Source organism: Schistocerca nitens, unplaced genomic scaffold (assembly GCF_023898315.1).
Source record: "Schistocerca nitens isolate TAMUIC-IGC-003100 unplaced genomic scaffold, iqSchNite1.1 HiC_scaffold_465, whole genome shotgun sequence".
Taxonomy (NCBI): Eukaryota; Metazoa; Arthropoda; class Insecta; order Orthoptera; family Acrididae; genus Schistocerca; species Schistocerca nitens.
This window is the reverse complement of record NW_026045998.1, coordinates 163,411-184,204: the sequence shown is the minus strand read 5'-3', so window position 1 is coordinate 184,204 and position 20,794 is coordinate 163,411. Positions and strand designations below refer to the sequence as shown.

The 20,794-nt window shown below is 39.4% G+C and overlaps 1 protein-coding gene across 1 annotated transcript in view; it reads right to left on the bottom strand.

Annotated features, from left to right (window-relative positions):
* LOC126232157 (zinc finger protein with KRAB and SCAN domains 3-like) overlaps positions 1–6,834 on the bottom strand; it is a 394,238-nt gene extending 387,404 nt beyond the window's left edge. Inside the window, exon 1 of the mRNA XM_049942463.1 lies at positions 6,779–6,834. The gene's annotated coding sequence lies outside the window, so the exon portion shown is untranslated. The remainder of the gene's footprint in view (positions 1–6,778) is intronic.
* Between the last annotated feature and the right edge of the window lie 13,960 nt (positions 6,835–20,794).

Here is a 20,794-nt window from a genome sequence, read left to right as displayed (position 1 = left end):
GCTCACCTTGTCTGATCATAAAAAGTTGTTTTTATTTTGCAGACAGACCAGTTTAGTGTCAACAATGGAGTTTGGTAACACGCTTCAACAATCAGTCTGAAGCATACTGTTGTGCAGCGAAGAGTGTTCAGATGATGTGTGTGCCTTTTTAAATGATGTAAAGTGTGTTGCCATTACTGGATAAACATCTAGATGAGGTGTGTGCCTTTTTAAATGATGTAAAGTGTGTTGCCATTACTGGATAAACATCTTTTTTCGGTAAGTAAACATTATTTTAAGGTACGGGGTGACACTCTAGAAATGTTTATCAGGTTATTTAATTTTTTTCTGTTGTATTCTCAAGGAAGTTCCCATTATCTATGTTTAATATTTTTCAGTTGGAAATATACACAACTTCTACTTTATCTAATATTGAAACAAATGACAATTGGAAGCACAAATTTAATTGTAGTGTAATGGATATCCACGAGGTTTCAGTACCGTATGTAATTGGCCTTGCAGATAATTCTGCACGTCATCTGAAAACAGACACACAACAACAAGGCTTCATTCCAATCAAAGAATTTTCAGTAGAGCAACAGGAATTAATAAAGCAATGAAGCGACATATGTCTTACCGGAAATGCACAAATATGCTTTCATCACAAAGCAATACTTGTGGACAAATATGACTTTCTAGAGAGATCTTTTAATCCTTCTGGTGCAAAGAACCATTCTGTTAAAAAGGATTTACAGATTGTCAATGTGGATACAGCAAAACCATTACAAGCCGTGACTAAGAGCAATGTGAAACCCGGTCAGAAGATCTGTCCAACTTGCAGAAAACAATTTTTAGCACAGAAAGCAGAAAAATCAGTCAACTTCAAAGTAGTCAGAAGATAAAGCGTATCCAGAAGTATCAATCGATTCAAGTGTAAACGCTTTTGGGGTGTCCGCTCTAAAATTTTAGTGCGTATCAAAAAGGGACGTGAAAGGTTACGGAAAATAAAAATGTGCGAAGCTCGAGAGCAAATTGCGAATAACATTGCCGGTGCTGGAGGATTCGCCCCAAAAGGTCTTCAAACACCTAGTACGAGCAAGACACGTCGTGACTGTGAAGATTATAAGCAGCTGATTAAAAAACTGAAAGAGAAGTTGCAATTGTCAAGGTAGCCTGAGAAACTGCAAATACTGACATTATTACCACTAAGCTGGACTGTAAAAGAGACAATGCAAGAATTGGGTGTTTCAGAGTAGTAGTAGTAGTAGTAGTAGTAGTAGTAGAGGGTTTTTTTGGCGCACGACAGCAGGATCTTCAGCGCCCGTTCAGTAACATAGTCAGACGGGTGTCAAGAAAAAACTCAGAGCAGTAATATAAAACAGAACATAAAACACAGGTAACAAGGTGTGAAAAATATGTGCCTACCCACACCGAAGTGTCGGATGAAGCAGGGTGTCAGCAGTAAAACACGGACAACACAGGAAGAAAGTGGTAGAGGGAGCTAAAACAATGTAGCAGATGGAAGTGGCTGGCTGACTGCAGGGAAAAAAGGGAGCAGCCAGCCACTCTGCAGTACACTAAAACCTCCAGCTTAAAAGTTTAGGCGAGACTCCAGACACATCACAAAACTTTAAAACCCTAGACACACACGTCTCATCATTAGCTAAAACACAGGGCAGATCCCCATCAACTTGTGCTTCCGCCCTCGCACCACGGTATAAAATGCAGTGTGTTAAAATGTGGCAGACAAAGATGTGCACACCACAAGCATCACAAAACGGAGGATCCTCCCGCCGTAATAAATAGCTACGCGTCAGAGGACAGTGCCCGATCCGAAGACGTGTGAGGGCCACCTCTTCCCACCTGAGCAACCGGCAGGAGGAACGCCGCGGCCGAGTGGTCGACTTTACCGACCGCAGTTTATTGGCCGTCACCGCCAGCCATTCGTCCTCCCACAACTCCGTGCACTTCCTGTGGAGTGCAGAGATGACAGACTGGGCCACATCCTGCTCTCTGCGGGCCTCCTCGGCAGCCAGATCGGCCCGTTCATTGCCCCATTTTCCTACAAGACCAGCAACCCAGCAGAAGGACACCTCCTTACCCCGCCGTCGGAGCAGGTACAGTCGGTCACGTATCAGCTGGACCACTTCCTCAGTCGGGTACAGGTTCTGCAGTGATCGTAAGGCACTAAGAGAATCGGAGCAGAGAAGAAATCGATCACCCCGAACACGATTCGTCTGCTCCGGTGCCTTCGGGATCGCGCGGAGCTCCGCTGCGAAAACGGTATATTCGTCAGGGAGGTGAAGCCGGGTAACGTGATCGTGGAACACTACAGAACAGCCGAGGAAATTCTCCTGTTTGGAGCCATCAGTGTATACGACGGTGAAACTGTGATACACGTCTAAAATGTTAAAAAACAGAGATTCAAATCTAAAATCTGGTGTGCTATCTTTCTTAAAAGTAGTCAAATCTAAAATAAGTTTGGGTCGCCAGAGGAGCCGAGGTGGAGATCTGCTCCAACCGCGACGTAAAACACGAAGACCAGCCAGAGACATCGCACCGAGGCAATCCTGTGTGCGAATCCCAGGGGTGTACGGTGTGGACAAAGTTTTATACGCCTGGCGCACTGTAAGTAGCCGTCGTCGCATACGAAGTGGCGGTTCACCAGCCTCTGCACAGAGGCTCGGTATGGGACTAGTTCGGAATGCCCCAGTGGCCAACCGAAGCCCTTCGTGGTGCACAACGTCCGACAACTTTAAGTAAGAAAGCCTCGCAGACCCACACACCGTGCACCCGTAATCGAGCCGAGATCGCACGAACGCCCTGTAAAACTGGAGCAGACAAGTCCTGTCGGCTCCCCGTGTACTGTGGCTAAGACATTTTAAAATACTCAGAGCCTCAAGTGACCGTCGTTTCAGGTCTTTAAGATGAGGTAACCACATAAGCTTCGAGTAAAAAATGAGCCCCAGAAATTTCACCGTGTCTTTAAAAGTAAGAATAGCGTCCCTCATCCTCAACTCGGGAAAGGTTAAAATCCGACGAGAACGGTGAAAAAGAACACATACGGACTTCTCGGTGGAAAACTTAAAACCACTCTTCTGCGCCCAGTCGACCGGACGTCTAAGAGTAAGTTGCAAATGACGCGTTGTCGTTGCAAGGCTGGGTGTTTCAGAGAGGGTGGTAAAAGCAGCTAGGAAGCTACAGGCCGAAAATGGTGTATTAGCTCTGCCAAAGGATAAGTGGCACAAGAAGATTAAAGATGCTGTAAAAGAAAGATTGGTAACATTTTTTTCAGAATGGAGAATTTAGCCGAATTTGTCCAGGTAAAAAAAGGACTGTGTATCAATTAGAATAGAAGGAAGGAAAGTTTTGATGCAAAAATACCTTCTGAATAATTCGAAAGAAATGTTTGCTGCACATCAACTTCAGCATGGGCCTGAAATTGGATTTTCCAAATTTTGCGAATCGAGTCCAAAATGGTGCATCACAGGGGGGTGCTGCAGGGACCTGTGTTTGCACTTTACACCAAAATGTGAAACTGATGCTCGCAAGCACTTTAATTGCTAAAACAGTGCGTAATTTGGAATCCACAGACTGCATGCTTCATCACTGTGAAATCTGTCTGGGAAAGAACTACTGGAACAGTTTTTAGAAAGTAGTTTTGAAGACAGTGATCCAGATGATGCGATTGGGTTCAGACAGTGGCGTGCACTGTGATGAAGATACATTAGAAACCGAGCAGATGACCACTGAGGATTTTATTGAAGATCTGATTTCAAAAACTGACAAACTTTCCACTATCATTATGTTTTCAAAGCACCAGAGCAAGCACCTAAAATGCGTAAAAGAAAGCTGTAAGCCGACTGAACTGACATATTAATGGACTTTGCTGACAATTATTCCTTCATTGCCCAGGATGCAGCTCAAAGTTTTCACTGGAATAACAGCCAAGCAACTTTTCACCCACTTTTTGTGTACTTCAGAAATAACTTGGACATCAGCAGCATCAGCTAGTGTATAATAAGCAACAGACTGAAACATGATACAACTGCTGTACTTGCTTTTATAGTGAAATTAATATTAGATCTAAAGTGTCTCCTTGGAAAAATCACACACATTTACTACTTCAGTGATGGGTCAGCAGCGCAGTACAAAAACTTCAAAAATTTTCTGAATCTCTGCCACCATCAAAATGACTTTGGAACTTTTTTGCTAGAAGCCATGGAAAATCTCCACGTGATGAAATTGGAGGAACTGTAAAGTGCCTGGCAGCAAGAGCAAACCTTCAAAGACCAGATTTTGACACCACTGATTTGTTTAAATACTGCACAAAGAATATTAGAGGAATACAATTGATTTTTGCTTTAAAAGAAGAAAATGAAACATTAAAAACTGAGCAGGAAGCAAAGTTCAAAAATGCACAGTATCAGGAACACGAGAGAATCACCATTTTGTGCCATTAAATGAAAAGCAAGCTTATATTAGAAGAGTATCCAATGATACAATTTTTTTTATGGCAAATGTTGACCAAAGTCAAGCAACAACTTCATTCAGAAATATTCTAGCCTTACACAACTGGGCCAATACATTGCCTATATGACGGAAAATGGTGGATTGGTAATGTGTCTGAAGTTTCAGAAGAAGAAAATGATGTTTTAGTCAGTTTCATGCACCATAATGGACCTGCACATTCATTCTGCACATTATGTCTGTCATTCCAGCTCCATCAGCAACAAGAATGGACCGATATTGTAGCTTGTTCGAATCAACTATGATTGCTATTAGTAACAAATTTCAGCAAATGAGTTAATAAGAACTGAAATATTTGGTTTGGGAACCTTAAATAGCAAAGACTGGTACATGTAATTTTTAATGGAATATAAATGTGAGTTTATTCGGTATTTGTGCTTCGAAACAAGACTGTTAGATGAGTTACAAATTTGACCCTAATATAATCCAACAAATATAGAGAGCTTAATATCATAACTGTCATTCACTACATATATTTGCAACAATAGTAGGGTCGACAGAAGCGTCCGATCCCACGCGTCGGCTTTGACCCGTGACGTAAGGGTGTTGTCGTATGTGACGTCATGACGGTGCGGAGTTTGGTTTGTGTGAGGCTGTCTCCAGTTGTGTTTTATCTTATTTTATTTACTTTTCTGATCTGTTCGTTCTATCTCGTGGGATTTTTTTTTAAATTTAAAAACACTTATTACTTATTTTAATTATGTTTCCTCCAATTTCTGTTTTAGTTTATTATATTTATCTTTCTGATCTGTTCGCTTTATGCCGTGAGATTTTTTTTTAAAAAAAGACAAAAAACACTAATCAGCTACTGAAACATCTTTATCTTCTATGGGTTGCAGGGGTTACGACCCCTGGGTAGGTGGGTGGGTATTCATGCATGGCTGTCTTCACTTACACGTTGTAGCTACGCAAGGCGGCTAAATTTGTTTATATTTAGTTTGCCCCCCCCCCCCCCAAAACACCCCATTTCCCGCGCTTGTCCCGTTAGTGTCATTAGGCTTCTTGTGGAAAGTGTGTGTGTTTTTGTTTCCGCCATATTTGTGACGTCATGGGTCAAAGCAGACGGGCGGGATCGGACGCTTCCATATTTCCCAACAGTATGCACTTAAAAGCATATAGTAATGTGTATTTAAATACACATACAAAATTAGAATATGAGAAATAGGGAAGGTTACTGTCTACATAACAGGCCACTCAAGTTAACTGTGAAAGATTTAGACCAATTATCCTGCTGCTGATCGTTCCTGTTGTTTGCTCCGAGTACCGTAGACAGACGAGGCATGACAAGGCGAACCTGCCCGATTGCAAGATAGAAGTCTAATGGGTGCATGATGTAGGCCTACATTACAAAAGTGAAATGATGGAAGTGCAAAACTGTGAAAATAAGTGCGTCAATTTGTGTCGACATTAAGGCCTTAAATTTCATGTTTTTATCTCATCCACCTTATTTTCAGGAGGTGGTGGCTCCATAGCTCTTACCGGCTTCAGCTCCTGATGCAAGACTTTATTACACAACCAGTTTCAGTCTAACCATCACCAGGTTCATAAAAGTACTCACAACATCGTGTTAGGCGAAATATAAAACAATGAATTATACACTATTGTATAATGGTCGTAACATCGACCACAGTTGTAAGATGAATGAGCACGCAACCTAGAACAGTAATTTCTGTTATGAAACAATAGTGCATTATTATTCATGATTTTACATTTCGTCTAACATGATTCTGTGAATAATTTTATGAGGGCCTACCTCATGATGGCCAAACAACAAACGCAGTTTACCAGCAGCTCAAGGTGGTAATATGACATTTTTGAAACGTCATCCAACATACGTTAAAGAAATCACGCATTTGTACAAGGCCGATTACATTTAAGTATTCATTAAACTAGATATGTCAGTGTTGTGTTATATACACGCATAAATACAACTGAAACTGTATGCCCTGACTGCATCTATACGGCGAAAATTGCCTACAGATGAATTATCGTAATGACGTTAATAAATAATCTGTTTACATTAAGTACATTTCCCTCGCTTTAAATTTTTAAGTCCATTTTTGTAATACGATCCTCGAGCGGTCCACTGCTGTACAATAAACTACCAATACAGATCCTGTGTAGGTGCATACAATGCAATATGTTCCATTGCAGTCATTGTACTTTCGCATATGCAAACCCTTAAATGCTTCATTAAATTCTTGCCACATAAATCATGATTTCAACTACTGAAGACAAACAATACACCAGTCTGCAGGAACCAAAATACCAACAGGTAAAAATATTGACCTGTCATATGAATAACGCCGACGCAGCCGACTACATATATAAATACTATGGTGACAGAACAAAGATGGCCGCACAGTAACACAGCTCAAAACATTTTCAAAATTAACCTTTATTCCTCTTATGACTCACAGAGTCGCATTAACTGGGAAAAAACTTCACGAATTTAATTTTTATTCAGTCAAAAGTACACTAATGACATCATTGCGAAATGATGGCATACACATAACTACAGTCGCAGAAACATTGAACCTGCCGACACTCGTCTGATTGACATCATCAATAACATGCAGAACATAAAGTACTCATCGAATGTGTGAAAATAATCCTCTTGAGAATACTTCGATGGGTTCGTCAATTTACAAACAGTCACCCGGGATCGCAATTAAAACAAACAGAAAATACCTTTCACGCGCTCTGTGAAATCCGTGATCGGCTGTAATTAATCCACACGCACTATATTACCACCCTATGCCAAGAATTAAAAAAACCGTTGGCGTCCATTTAGCTAAGATTCCGAGGAAACTTCAATTATTGCAATTACATAACATTAAAACATTAATTTATCGTTCCACTCTCCCACTAACCAAATGAAACTGAAAGCTTTCAAGTAGTGGTGGACAGGAAATCGCGTATCTATTAGAAATCACACTGATTGAAAAGTCACGGATATCACATTTACCATCTGTTGCTAAATTTCGTACTGCTTTCTGAAAACTTGGTAACATTCTATGGAATTAGGTACGATTTCAGTGACAAGTCGCGGCTAGAAGTCGCAAGTAGCAACTAAACAGCGCAGTTAATATTCGTTGCCTAGTGCCATCTGTTGACCGACGTACGTACTTCGTTATGAGAGCCTTGTGCCTCACGAGATCGATGTGCCGTGTGCGCATATGAAGGGCTTATTTTTAGTGCCATCTGTTGACCGACGTACGTACTTCGTTATGAGAGCCTTGTGCCTCACGAGATCAATAGTGGTACAAGTCCACTTTTGTTCATTTTGAGATACAGAGTCCTAAAGTTAAATGAGCGCTGAAAAATCTGCAGTTGAGATACATGAAATATTCAAGCTTATGGCTTCTTACTAGAGATGAACCTTTCATTCTGTTTGTTTGGATCATCAACAGTCAGCAGATATTTTAACTCTACCCAATTTTAACTCAGTCAATCTGAAATGTCAGCTATCTTTTTTGCATCAGAATATTCGAGGACTGAGAGATAAAATTAATGAATTAACTATCTGCATAGATGAATTAGAGTCTTCAAACCCAGCTGACATAATCTGCCTCTCTGAACATCATGTGACCACTGCTATAGAACTTTTAAGTGTTACAGGGTTTAGGTTAGCATCTCAATTTTGTAGATCAGAAATGGAGAAAGGAGGAGCTGCCACATTCATCAGGAACTGTCATAAATTTAAGAACACAGACATTCATACATTTTGCCTAGAACAGCATACGGAAGCATGTGCAACAGAAGTAGAATTTCACAAAAAATCCTTCATAATATTAAGTGTATATCGAGTACCTGCAGGTAACTTTAATCTGTTCGTAAACCACCTTGAAGCTGTACTGGCCCATTTAACAACCAAAAACAAAGAAATAGTGGTTGCTGGTGATTTCAATGTAGATTTCCTTAAAGACTCTCCCAATAAGAACTTATTTGAGTTAGTAACACTACCATTCAACTTAATTCCCACTGTAAAGTTCCCCACTAGGATAGCCACTTGCTCACAAACAGCCACTGATAATATCTTTATAGAAAAGTCCAATGAACAAAATTATATTACAAAACCAATAGTCAATGGCGTCTCAGACCATGACATGCAGTTCCTTCTGTTAAATGTTAATACTGAACAGGATATAAAATCTGTTAAATCTGAGCTCAAGAGAGTAATCAGTAAGCCAAAAATTGATTATTTTAGGACACTCCTCAGAGACATTCACTGGACTGATGTTTACAGTGCTCATGGCACGAATGAAAAATATAACACTTTTGCTAATAAAGTGCTTACCTTATTCGAACACTGCTTTCCCCCAAAACTTACCAAGGTTAGAGCAAAGTCTACAAAGAAGCCACGGATTACTCTAAGAATAGGGGTACCTTGTAAAACAAAAAGAAAACTGTATCTGTCAATTCGAAACATTTCCGATGTTGATGCTATAGCACATTATAAGAAATACTGTAAAATATTAAAGACTGCAATACGGACATCAAAGTAAATATATTACAAGGAAAAGATAGTCATATCAGATATCAAAATGAAGACAATATGGGATATAGTGAAGGAGGAGACCGGTAGAACCAGACATGAACAGGGACAAATAGCTTTAAGAGTAAATGATACATTGGTGACAGATGTGTTGCAGAACGTTTTAACAAACATTTTGTAACTGTTACTGAAAAGATGGGGTTGTCAGGTTCGGTAGATGCTGCTATGGAATACCTCAGACCAGACATTTCAAGCAACTTCCATAATATGAATTTGAGCCTCACTACCCCAACAGAAATAATGTCCATCATAAAATCTTTAAAATCAAAAACATTTAGTGGGTATGAAGAAATATCAACAAAGTTAATTAAAGAATGTGATTCTGAGCTAAGTAACATATTAAGCTATCTGTGTAACCAGTCGTTTATCAGAGGAATATTTCCTGAATGGCTGAAATATGCTGAAGTTAAGCCACTGTTGCCAGCATTCTCAAAATTTTTCGAAAAAGTAATGTACAGTCGGCTTTATAACCATCTTATCTCGAATAACACACTGTCAAAGTCACAGTTTGGATTTCTAAAAGGTTCTGATATTGAGAAGGCTATCTACACTTACAGTGAAAATGTGCTTAATTCATTAGACAAAAAATTGCAGGCAAGTGGTATATTTTGTGATCTGCCGAAGGCATTCGACTGTGAAAATCACAATATCCTTTTAAGTAAATTAGAATATTACAGTGTAACAGGAAATGCTGCAAAATTGTTCAAATCTTATATCTCTGGCAGGAAACAAAGGGTGTTATTAGGAAAGACTTGTATCAAGCATCATCCAACTGGGAACTAATTACATGTGGGGTCCCACAAGGTTCCATTTTGGGGCCCTTACTTTTTCTTGTGTATATCAATGACCTTTCATCAGTAACATTACCAGATGCCAAGTTTGTTTTGTTTGCCGATGATACAAGCATTGCAATAAATAGCAAATCAAGTGTAGTCTTAGAAAGATCAGCCAATAAAATATTTGTGCACTTTAATCACTGGTTCCTAGCCAATTCTTTGTCACTAAACTTTGAAAAAACACACTACATGCAGTTCAGAACTTGTAAGGGGCGTCCCACGAGTATACGCCAACATATGATGACAAGCAGATAGAAGAAGTGGACAGTGTTAAATTCTTGGGATTACGGCTCGATAATAAATTCAACTGGGAGGAGCACACCACAGAACTGCTGAAGCGTCTTAACAAATCTCTGTTTGCAATGCGAATTTTGTCAGACATAGGGGATATAAAAATGAAAAAGCTGGCATAATATGCTTACTTTCCTTCCATAATGTCATATGGGATTATTTTTTGGGGTAATTCATCAAGCCAAGCTAAAGTTTTCCGGGCACAAAAACGTGCAGTAAGAGTTATATGTGGTGTGAACTCAAGAACATCCTGCAGAAGCCTGTTTAGTGAACTAGGGATACTAACTAGTGCTTCCCAATATATTTATTCCTTAATGAAATTTGTCATCAAAAATATATCACTTTTTCAAACCAACAGCTCAATTCATGGAATCAATACTACAAATAAAAATAATCTTCACAAGGATTTAAAGTCACTTAGTCTAGCACAAAAAGGTGTGCATTATTCAGGAACACACATTTTCAATAACTTGCCAGCAGCCATAAAAAGCTTAACAACCAATGAAATTCAGTTTAAGAGAAGCCTAAAGGATTTATTGGTGGCCAACTCCTTCTACTCCATTGATGAATTTCTCAGTAAAACCAACTGATTTGTATATAAGTACAATATAACTTCTGCACAATTTCAGTGCAGTAATGTGTTCATTGTAAATAAGTATTATAGTAGTTGTATTACATGTTTATTACATTATAAATAAATACAAAACTTTATTTTAATTTCAGTGCATTAGAATTTGTAAAATTACTCTTTCATATAGTGTTCATTAAAAAATGACAATCATTCCACTTGGGACCTGTGGAATGGTACATTAGCTTATTTGTTTTAGTTGTAAATATTTGTCATGTATTGCTGTTTTTCTGACATGTTCCACATCCTGGAGGACCTCCTCACTACGGATCAATTTGAATGAAAGTAAATCTAATCTAACCTATTAATTTCAGAAGCATTATAGACAGAAAAGTGGAGGTAATGGACTTGTACCACTATTGAAATAAGCCCTTCATATTATATGACGGCATGCACATTCAGCATCAGTTATGGTTGATCAAACATAGCTGTGACTCTGAATGTAATATAATAACAACAAGCAACACTGCCTTTTTCTCCTGAAAACATCAAGTAACCTAAAAAAGTGTGTTTGATTCTGCTTCCAATATGACAGTTTTGGTTAATACTCCACATGCCTACAGGACTTTGCAATGTTAACACAGCAGAACTCAGACATCTGCATAAGTGTAATGAAATGAAAACAGTAGTATTGAATCATATGAACGCCTCACTTTTGTTCTAACACAGTTGAAGTCTCTGCAGAAAAGTTTTACACCTGGTGTTCTACATGGCAACTTCACACACAAGAACTTTTTGCTGACACTACCACCACCTACATAAAGAAAGCTTTTTCTGTGCTACTTTCAAGTAATGCACTTAAACTATTCCTGATTTAACAGCAAGATCTGTACTTCCCACTTTCATATCAACAGCCTCAAAATGCATATTCCAGACTTCGGGATATGTTACAGGTCAGTGTCACACCAAGATTGTGGAGAAAGGGGGGGGGGGGGGGGGGGGCGGCGGCATGTCACTCTCCAACAAGTGTTTACCAATAAATAAATGGCGGAAAATTTACGGGTATAGGACGGCTTAACATGAGAAAAATGAGATTTTCATTATTCACTCACTGTATTTAATATTTATCATTCCTTTAAAATCGCATAACAACTTCAATACAACACAGTTTAATCACTCATTCTGCACACTTATTTCATAATTATGGCACTTTTAAGCTGCAAATCCTCTTAAGAGCTGTCTTGAATCTTCATGAGTCTCTCTCAAGAGCCTTGATATGGATAGATACGTACAGTAACCAGTAATCAGAGTCAGAACTGAGTCTGCAAAATCACAAGGATTATCAAACATTTTTGCTGTCACAAATTACAAGCAATGTAATTGACAGAGTAGATTGCTAATATTCGCTGAATTGAAAGCCACCCAATGGGGTATATTTCACATTTGCAAGAACAATCTCACATAAGTAATTGAGTTCATCAAAACACTTAGAAACTGATCTCTTGTTTGACGAAGACAGTCTACAGGGTGGCAATTTCTCCAGATCTGTTGACAATGAGTGACTGAAATGTAGTTCGGGTACCTTTGAACATAACAATATGTCAGAATTCATTTTCTAAACACGAACTATTACGGTACTGTGTGGCTACTTACACATTAATTACACTATTAATATTTTCACAGTCGTTTCTTTAATACAAAATTAAAGCCAACGGAAGAACAAACGTAAAACTCACTAATGACAGTTTTGTTGAGATGCAATTTTCTGTGTGGACAGATTTACCTTTTTCATACGGTGGTGTCACAGAAATCCCAGTGGTAGAATGCGGAGGGATACACGACCTGGATCCTCTATAGGGGGTGCTGCCTGGGTTCCTTAACTGCGACAAATCACGATGAAGAATATCAGATACTGAAAATTAGCATTCGCAATTCACTCAAATCGGAAAATCACAGTTCAGCCCATCACTAGTGCATGGCCGTTCAAGTAATCACTTCCAGATGTACAATTCTTATTGATACGTGAGCATTACTGGCAAACCAGAAATGCTGTCAAAAATTTTAAAAATGTTGCTGCTTTTGGAGGTGTTAATCTGGCGCTGGTGCTTGCCTGATGACCCTGAAAATAATGTCAACAGCGCACTCTGGTTAATATTACTTCGATGTGATAAAACACAAAGTGAGAACGTCCTGTCACTGACAGCTTGATTGGCGTCAGTAATAAAATCAATTACGCTAAAAACAATTAAAATTAAGATTACTGCTACATAGAGAAGTTGATAAAGCGACGTCTCGCTTATGGTTTAATTTCCAGCTTTTTTCACATCAGGTGTAAAACGCACATACATGCAGCGCTCAACAGCGGCTGCGTGAGGAACTATTTGCCCCGTTTCCCTAGATGGTCGCCAGATGGCTGGAAGCTCTGTTTCAGCTAACCATTCTGCGATACGTATGGCAACACGTACGAAACCAGTATTATATGGTCTGGAAGACTTTTTCAACTGTGTCCGTGTGTATAATGATTTTGCGAGCTATTTCTTTTCTTTCTTACGATTATTTCGTATTACCTCAAGTGCACTTTAGCATCATATTGCGGTCCATGGTTTCAGGAAAAAAAAAGTGTTGCATTACTTGCTGAACGTTCCTCGTAGTTTGAGTATTGAGGTACTTTTGTTACGCGCCACGTTACCGGAATGAACAAAGCTAAGAAAAATCTTAACGCCACAGTGAGGATGGAACGGATTTGGGAAACACATCCATTCACGAACTGCAAGAACATTATGGATGTGGAATCAAGAGATACTTGTTTTAGAGCTTTGGCATTTGGCAGAAATCTTCAACCAAACTTTTTACAGTCGTGGGAAGCTCCATTTCTGGGCTGTAAAACAGCAGAACTATCTGACATCTGTTGCGCGCTTTTCTCAGTTCCTGGTGCCGCCGCCTGTGTAAGCGTAATTTTTTTTTTTTTTCTTTTTTCCATACGAATGCCCGTCTCAACTCAGTGGTCCTTCACAAATTGAAACACTTCGTGAACACGATAATTTCTGATGAAATGCGCTTGCAGTTAGGAATGTGGACTACCTTAGGCTGTATACGAGAATGGTGACAGTGAAAATTTGTGCCACTCCCAAATAATTGAGTTTATGTCATTAACATGCTCGTACATTGCAGGATATGAAGCTCAAAATTGGCCGGATGTCCTGCAATATATGTTAATGACAAACTCAGTAGCTTGAAATTTGGATAAAAAGCCGAAACTTGAGTCTTAACTAAATAAACAACAATACAGACAATTGGCAGTGTGTTGATTTAAAAATTATTGTATAACATCAAAAAATGATTGTTAACAACAACTGATTGAAAGTATACACTAAAAATGAAAAGTAACTGAACTGTTGTCTACATAATACACTACGCCTTCTGTTTGCTCGTAGCCCAGACTGACAAATTAACATGAAAAACATTTTCGATAAAATAATTTTGGGTCATCGTGAACTGTTTACCTTGACGCGGCCGAATACCCTACATTATTTTATTCAAATTGACACCGGGCGTGGAAGCCTTCGAACTTATAACACGATAAAGAGTTCGACTTCACTTTTCACCCTTCAGCACTGACTATTTGTAATGCTCCAAGAACGGTACGATACACAATTACAATATGATTTTTGAGCACCGTCTCAAAAAATTAGGATCAATCGAATACTTGTTTAGTACTATGCAAACACGTTGTCACATTTCAAGGAAAGCAGCGAACGGTGGAGGACTAAATTTTCGTTTATTTGCCTATTTAATTTAATACTTGGATACTTCTGTATGTATCTTGAAACTAAAAGAACCATAATTTTTTTTTTCAAAATTTTTTCTATTTCTACGTGTCTTACAGGAAACAATAGGAATCAAAAATCGAAGCTCGGTTATTTCACAAACTGGTTACTTTAAGCGATTTTAACGGTCAGATTAAACTGGTAGAAAAAAATAATAAATAATAACACCTGTCATGACTGACGAATTCGCCGAGCCGGTGCGGGTAGTAGGAGAGCAGAGCACTGGAAGAGGTGGCGTAAAGGAAGTGAGTCACTGCGCGCCGTGCCATCTGTCTGTCTGTGTTTAGCACTACTCAGATGGCAGAAGACTGCCGGCGGCGCCTTGTACTACAATGCAAATTGCATCACTACCTCCTTCACTTCTCTATTTCCCTGGCAATGCTGACATGTGCGGTGCGGTTCCTTGGCCTGTTCGTAAACGCTGCCCTCGGGATTGACTGGTAGCTAGCTAACTCTACACATGTGCTGCTGATTGGCTAAAAACTCGTGGTAGCTGATGGGTGATACCACAGTTGCACACAGTCTGCGTAAACCAGTTATGTTGGCCACTCACTGTTGCGAGCGTATAGAGGGCGATTCACGAAGAAGATATGGAAACATTTGTTAGGCTACCACTAAAAAAAAAAAAAAAAAAAAAAAAAAAATTCATATAAACATAGGTGCGCAAGTGTTGAGTTACGAAGTTACGACTAATAAAAGATTTTTGCCGGAAATTTAGCAACTTCCCTAAAATGAAGCCGTTGCAAAACTGTACGAGGTTCAAGTAAAGCACGATTTCCATTTATTTTGTTGTTATTGTTTTCGTGAATCTAATAAAACCTGTCTCAAACGCGTATCTGCAGTACTTTTTCCAGAACATCCACAGAAGCAAAAAAGTAATTTGGTAAAATTTTTAATTCACTATCTACTTGGCCCAATCTGCTTTTCAAATTCCAAACCATTGCACAAAGTTTTCAACAGAAGCTGTAGAGAATTTAATTTTGGAAAAATGATGGCAATAACGTTAACAGAAACTGTATGTATGTGTCAGATAATCTGCTTTTATCAATACCATGGCACACGCGAGACAAACAACAGTTATTATATGGTTTCACTTAAATACACTTTTGTTATGTTCTTTCATTGAACAATACAGAAAACTTTACTCGTTTCCAGACTGAGAAACTTCTTAAACAACTCTGTTCCCAACAATGACATAAACGTTTCTACATTCTTAACGGAAATTAAACAAATTTACTTCTACAATAGTGTTTGTTTCTCTGAATGTTCTGGAAAACTTCTGCAGATACACTTCTGGGTCATGTTTGATTAGATTCACCAGACCAATAACAAAATACAGTTTTGCGATGGCTTCACATTAGCGAAGTTGCTAAATTTCAGACAAAATCTTTTATTAGCCATAACTTCGTTACTAAACAATTGCGGAGCTATATTTATTGAAATTTTTTCTTTAGTTTTGCTTGCAGAATAACATTTTGAAATATTTGCAGTCAACCTGTACACGGTTTGTGATAATCCCTTCAGCACCCATAAGGCCTGAAGATGGACGGCACATAGAAGTGCCGAAACTGGTAGCTACACAATAAATAGGCCCGAGATCACAAGGACGGAGGTAGGCGTTTCATTTTCTTACAAAGAAATTCTGGTCGTATGTAAAGGCTGTTAGATCCACAAAAGTTTGTGTCCAGTCACCCACGGACAAAGCAGGAACTAAAATTGGAGCAGCAAAGCAAAAGCATTAAGAATCAAGAACATTAATGAGATATTATGCATTTCTCATTAATTTTAAAAATAGGGGTCGTCAAAAAAATGTTTTCCCAATCCAGACTTGTTATTTGATAAACTCTGTTGAGGGTATTGGGTTCTACACGATCTCATCTTGCGGTAATTCTCAGAAAGTATTGGAACAACTGGTCTAATGAAACCAGTTTGTGTTTTGATAAGTGTGTGAAAAGCTTTTACACTTTATTTCATCTCTGAATTTCCAGCACAGTGGAAACACAAACCCGTTCCATTAGAACTAATACACGCGCTGCACTTACAGAGAACCACGAATACAGTTTACAGTAATGACACTAATGAGTGTACTGCATGGCCGTATCCGTGCGCAATAATCGAGGGATGTGTCAATTGTTTACTTCGTTCTAAAGATAGTTCGTAAGGATTGGCAAAGAGCTTACAGTAGGTGTGTTTCACAGTAGCGAAGATGAAAAAGTGGTCACAGCTCGTAAGTTATGCTTTTCAGAGCTCGTTTACTAACTTTTTTCTGGTTTTCGTCCATGCTACAACCTCTCAAAATAGGTAATACTTTTCACGCCTTGTATACAAAAATTTTAATTTTTATGTGGGACAGTTACAACACTGATCGAGGTTCGTGCACGATTATATGCAAATCTAAAGGAAAATAAGCCTTACGGCGAACAACAGAAGTGTAAATCCCGAAACAATGACTCACAAAGTAGTGTAGATACCATCCTGAAGTTTTTAGAAAACGTTCATACTGTCACTTTCTTTCAAATTGTACCATCTGCTGGAATATCTAAATAAAACAACTCGCCAGCCGTGTGGCCGAGCGGTTCTCGACGCTTCAGTCTGGAACTGCGCGACCGCTACGGACGCAGGTTTGAATCCTGCCTCGGGCATGGATGTGTGTGGTGTCCTTAAGTTAATTAGGTTTAAGTAGTTCTAGGTTCTAAGGGACTGGTGACCTCAGATGTGAAGTCCCATAGTGCTCAGAGCAATTTCAACCATTTTTTAAAACAACTCCATAAATGGGTTGAATGTGCAGTGTTGTGAGGTCAAAGAACTGTCAACAACCAGCAGACGAAGCATTGTAGTGATAAGTGAGTTTGAAATACACGAGGTCTTGTTAATTACAAAAGCCTTTAACTTGTACAGAAATAGTATCCTAAATCGAATAACTCCGTAATACGAGTGTTTAAATAAATTTCATTTTGTCCACCGTTATGGAGAGATTTTTATTAAATACAGCCTGAGGGCACGAGTTACACTAAAGATTAATAGTGGATTTTCTAAATATGGTAAACATCTGGATATACTGTGCAAACATTTTAATAATTGTCAGTGTGTCTGCACCGGGGTGCATTTTTACATAGCAACCTGACAACAAATCACCTCTATTTTGTTATTTCAGAAACATTTCATGAGTGGTGGTGTTGTTGTGGTCTTCAGTCCTGAGACTGGTTTGATGCAGCTCTCCATGCTACTCTATCCTGTGCAAGCTTCTTCATCTCCCAGTACCTACTGCAACCTACATCCTTCTGAATCTGTTTAGTGTATTCATCTCTCGGTCTCCCTCTACGATTTTTACCCTCCACGCTGCCCTCCAATGCTAAATTTGTGATCCCTTGATGCCTCAGAACATGCACTACCAACCGGTCCCTTCTTCTAGTCAAGTTGTGCCACAAATTTCTCATCTCCCCAATCCTATTCAATATTTCCTCATTAGTTATGTGATCTACCCATCTAATCTTCAGCATTCTTCTGTAGCACCACATTTCGCAAGCTTCTATTCTCTTCTTGTCCAAACTGGTTATCGTCCATGTTTCACTTCCATACATGGCTACACTCCATACAAATACTCTCAGAAACGACTTCCTGACACTTAAATCTATACTCGATTTTAACAAATTTCTCTTCTTCAGAAACGCTTTCCTTGCCATTGCCAGTCGACATTTTATATCCTCTCTACTTCGACCATCATCAGTTTTTTTTGCTCCCCAAATAGCAAAACTCCTTTACTACTTTAAGTGTCTCATTTCGTAATCTAATTCCCTCAGCATCGCTCGACTTAATTCGACTACATTCCATGATCCTCGTTTTGCTTTTGTTGATGTTCATCTTATATCCTCCTTTCAAGACTGTCCATTCCGTTCAACTGCTCCTCCGAGTCCTTTGCTGTCTCTGACAGAATTACAATGTCATCGGCGAACCTCAAAGTTTTTATTTCTTCTCGATGGATTTTAATATCTACTCCGAATTTTTCTTTTTTTCGTTTATTGCTTGCTCAATATACAGATTGAGTAACATCGGGGATAGGCTACAACCCTGTCTCACTCCCTTCCCAACCTCTGCTTCCCTTTCATGTCCCTCGACTGTTATAACTGCCATCTGGTTTCTGTACAAATTGTAAATAGCCTTTCGCTCCCTGTATGTTACCCCTGCCACCTTCAGGATTTGAAAGAGAGTATTCCAGTCGACACTGTCAAAAGGTTTCTCTTGTCAAAAGAGTTTCTCTAAGTCTACAAATGCTATAAACGTAGGTTTGCCTTTTCTTAATCTAGCTTCTAAGATAAGTCGTAGGGTCAGTATTGCCTCACGTGTTCCAATAATTTTAATAATTGTCAGTGTGTCCATACCGGGGTACACAAGCTGAGTACGTTTTTACGTAGCAACCTGACAACAAATCACCTCTATTTTGTTATTTCAGAAACATTTCATAAGTAATAACTAGAATAGTGTTTTCTTTTGTCTCTACACACTTTAACGAACCCTGACCGATTAACATTTATGAGCTCATGCTCTATGTTTGTGACCGCCTATGTAACATATTACATAAAATTTTGAAAAGTCAGTCGAAAGGCCCGTTATAACTACTTAACCGTAAATCAAGCGAGTCATAATATCTACGGTACATGCTGAAAATAAGTATGTAAAGAATCGCAATACTTAAAAGTGTAGGGTGCAAAAATAAAATAGAACATTATGGGAGGCAGCTAGTGATCTGCCAATGAATGTGGGGTGCTACCTGGACACGTGTACAGATGCCTTAGGGGACAGCAGGTTATAAGACAGAATGATAACGGAGTCGGCACAAAATAAAGCACTGAGACTTAAGCAAGTAAAATGCTTGTTTAGCACAAGTTTGCTGCGAGGCTACTGTGCTAAGTAGATAACTGCACTCCTTGTACGAGACTTTTTAAGAATATTGGTATTCTTGCACTAACTACCCCATTAAATTTCCTTTTTCACGGTTTTTCTTGCAGACAATATTTTAAATGAACTGTGACATACACAACCATAAGACAGTAGCACAATTTTCACGCAGACTCTGCCTTCTCGCGGCGAACCAGAGTGGAGTTACGTACCCGCTCGGAACGTATTCGACAAGCGTAAAGTGAAAAATTGGGAGTATCAGTCCGACTAAAATAAAATTTAAAAAGAAAAGAAGAACTGTCAATAATCTGCCTAAAAGTAAGAAATAAAATAGATTACGGAAACATTCGACGTGCCCTCGAATAATGTTCGAAATTGTGTACGGCGAATGAGGTGTCCACAGAACAGTCCTCTCTTTCCTGATAATCGACGGATTCTCTGTCGAAAAATTTCTGAGACAAAAATTCTTGGAATTTTGTTACACCACTGGTCATAGTTGACAGAAATACAAGGGTTGGCCAAAATACGGAGACACCACGAGAGATGCGTGCTCGAACATAAATGTGGATGCTATCCAAACCTCTAGTTTCCACTCTAAAGTATTTGACAGCAAATGGCACCTATGCCGTGTCCTCAATATGTCGGAAATGTCAGTCGTCGTCATAACAGTGTTCCGTGTAGTCGTGAGTGCAGTGTCGGAGGTAACTGAAGTTGACCTAGGGCAAACTGTCGGTGGCTGCTTCTGTAACAGAGGTACACTACGTGGTCATAAGTATCCGGACACCTGGCCGAAAATGACTTACAAGTTTGTGGCGCCTGCCATCGGTAATGCTGGAATCCAGTATGGTGTTGGCCCACCCTTAGCCTTGATGGCAGCTTCCACTCTCATTGGCATACGTTCAGTCACGTGCTGGAAGGTTTCTCGGGGAATGGCAGCCCATTCTTCACGGAGTGCTGCACTGAGGAGAGGTATCGGTGTCGGTCGGTGAGGCCTGGCACGAAGTCGGCGTTCCAAAACATTCCAAAGGCGTTCTGTAGGGTTCAGGTCACGACTCTGTGCAGGCCAGTCCATTACAGGGATGTCATTGTCGTGTAACCACTCCGCCACAGGCCGTGCATTATGAACAGGAGCTCAATCGTATTGAAAGATGCAATCGCCATCCTCAAATTGCTCTTCAACCGTGGGAAGCAAGAATGTTCTTAAATCATCAATGTAGGTGTGTGCTGTGATAGTGCCATGCAAAACAACAAGGCGTGCAAGCTCCCTCCACGAAAAACACGACCACACCGTAACACCACCGGCTCCGAA